The following is a 2500-nucleotide window of genomic DNA, read 5'->3' on the forward strand; positions in this document are numbered from 1 at the left end:
GAGAGAGAGAGAGAGAGAGAGAGAGAGAGAGAGAGAGAGAGAGAGAGAGAGAGAGAGAGAGAGAGAGAGAGAGAGAGAGAGAGAGAGAGATAGAGTGAGAAAGTTTGTGTGTGTGGGAGAGAGAGTTTCTGTGTGAATGTCTGTGTGTGGGTCCCTGTCTTTCTGTCTGTCATTCCTTGGCCAATAAGCAAGCTGAGGGAGTTGAAGGGTGGTGTGCTTGGGGAGGACTGTCAACTCAGGTCTTGATCACAATTACAGTCTCACAGGGCTGCACAGCGCCCCACCACGCACCTTCATCGCTACATCCTCAGACAACTCAAATTCCCAACCCCTGCAGGCTTGGTCAGTAGGGGTACAGAAAGTGCTGGTTCGACAGACATGATAAAAAACAAATACAAATGAAGATTGAATAGGAAGGTTAGGTGAAATTAAACTAATCAGTGTGTTCAAACTTGTATTGTTTCACTCAACTATGTAAAGGGGTTGAGAATGTGGTGTTTTTTTTGTCACTTTCTCCGTTCCATTGTCTTGGATACCTGCAACGTATCATAAAGCAAGCAATGTTTATTAGCCATGACGAAGGCACCGGCAGGAATATAATTAACATAACAGTATTTTTTGTCAATAGGGTTTTACAGAAATCTTCCCAAACTCTAGACCCAAAACAGGGCTGTGTTTTTGGTGCAAGTTGCATTCAGTAACTTCTCCTTCATCACAGTCAGTCAGCAAATAATGATCATCAACTCAACGTATTTTCTCTCCGTAAAACTATTCAGGCATGTATTCGGCCCTCCTTCTCTCTGGGTCCATCCCTGACTAGGGTGACGATTTGACCGGTGGGCAATACATCGAGTGAGCTTTAGCGATGGCAAAGAGTCTTTCACCTCTTTGAATTTTGATCCAAGTGAGCCTACTCCAGTGGTTCTCAACACGTGGGTTCGAGGGTAGGCTCATATGAGACCATGGGTGACGGATTATAAGCTATAGATATCTGTGATCATTTGAAACGAATGGTTTAAAATATTCTGTAGCCTATGTACAAACAGACCATGGACCTTTTACTGGCAGTTGATGATCGGGTTAAATTGATTAAAAAGGTTAATTAAGGTTAGTTAAGGGCCGATTTGGCAGGGTGAATGTGCATGTCCGATACTCAGATCCTCCTGAAGTGGTGTTGTCAAGTCGGGATGACCGGATCATTTGATGAGCGTTAGTGAAGTGCACGCTGCATCAGTTCCGATCGTATCCCCCGATAGTCGCCTTATCGCACGGTGGGACCGATCTGAGGCCATTTCATGCATATTAAAATAACTACCGCGGTGTTAAAGAGTGATCTAATGCACGTTGAGACGTCCTCCCTCCAGTTCCCCCCTCTGCATTGTTTTGGTGGCCTAGCTTCAGAAGAAGGAGATTAGGAGCATGACGTGTCAAAAAAGTAAGCCTCCCTTTACCAGCCGCCGCCGCTGATGTGCACTGATAGGACGGTGGAGGACCAGGGATTAGTCCAGAATAATATAGCGTTTCCATCCGCCTTGAAACAGCCAGCTCTGAAGACGATGTGTGTAGACTTCAATGTACAGCATTGACATCGGATTAGAAAATATAGAAGAACATAGTAGAAATGGGGGATAAAGACGTATGTATGTATGATTTACAGGATCGTCTAGTCAGGGGTAAGGGTGTTTGACCCCCTCCCCCCTCCGATGACCACAGCTGAACTGTCCTGGAGACATCCTTGAGTCAGATGTCTACAGGACATTCCTGCCCATTCATCTAAGAGAGAATTAATTGAAGAAAGTACTCTGTACTTGGCTTTGGATAACCAAATCTGCCAGAAATGACTTAATATATTCTAATCATAGTACACCACATCACACACACCACATTTTTTTTCCACACAATGGATCATTAGGTACTAAAAATCCCTTTATTGCTGTCGCACCTAGCCAAGCCTTTAATGAGGATGAAAAATCTGTGGGGTAGAAGCCATTACTCGAATAGTGGGTCCTCTGAAAATTAATTGTTGTACATAACATGAATTGATTTCATGACAAACATTTATCCCTGAAAGCGAACTTCTTGAAGCGTGCCCCTAAATTTAAGGAGAATCATTTCAAAAGCCATTTTTATGTCATTATTAATCTCGTTTTACCTGACCACATTCAAATTAGCCCACTCACGGATCACAGACTATGTGTCTTAAACCGTAGTCATGGCGACGCTACAGAACATCTTTTCGTTTTCCAAGAATTCCGACAGCAGACCCTTATATAGGGTCTGCAAATCTGTTTTCCCCGAACAGTCCCCATTCCTGGTGGCCTTTTCCCGGCTGGAGCTGTCACCGGTAATGTCCCTGTTTTTCAAAAACGGATAAAAAGATGGCAAAGATTCTAGCTTGCTCATGAATATGCATTTTGAGACGGTTGGTAATAGTCTCAGGGGTATCTGATAGGCTGTGACTTGACCTCGCTAAGCAGGGGTCTATCTATCGACTCTATTC

General features: G+C 43.9%; 1 protein-coding gene across 2 annotated transcripts in view; it reads left to right on the forward strand.

Annotated features, from left to right (window-relative positions):
* trim67 (tripartite motif containing 67) overlaps positions 1 to 2500 on the forward strand; it is a 33968-nt gene that overhangs the window by 14706 nt on the left and 16762 nt on the right. The window lies entirely within an intron of this gene.

This window comes from Gadus morhua, chromosome 21, assembly GCF_902167405.1.
Source record: "Gadus morhua chromosome 21, gadMor3.0, whole genome shotgun sequence".
NCBI classification, from domain to species: Eukaryota; Metazoa; Chordata; class Actinopteri; order Gadiformes; family Gadidae; genus Gadus; species Gadus morhua.